The sequence below is a fragment of the Trypanosoma grayi genome (assembly GCF_000691245.1).
Source record: "Trypanosoma grayi strain ANR4 Tgr_1034_V1, whole genome shotgun sequence".
Classification (NCBI taxonomy): Eukaryota; Euglenozoa; class Kinetoplastea; order Trypanosomatida; family Trypanosomatidae; genus Trypanosoma; species Trypanosoma grayi.
Genome location: NW_008826653.1, coordinates 5,470 through 5,778, shown reverse-complemented (window position 1 = coordinate 5,778; position 309 = coordinate 5,470).

Below are 309 nucleotides of genomic sequence, written 5' to 3'. Positions count from 1 at the left end.
CCAGCAAAAGGAGATGTATCCAAGCGGCCGAATGGCTGACACGCAGGCTCAGGGGGACGCCCCCCCGAGTGCCACCAGAGAAAACAAGAACCATTTCTCCGTCGCCTGACCCGCTCTGCCCCTTCCACCTGCGTGGCGGGAGCCCAATTAGAAAAAAAAAAGCAAACACAAAACACAGAAGGATATACAAGAATAGAATACCACGAAGCCAAAAACGCAACGACTCCTTTATTCCCGCCTCCTCCAGCATGAGAGTGGCAGTAGCGCAATTATTGCTGCTACTACAATAAGATCAGTTCTTTTTTTTTT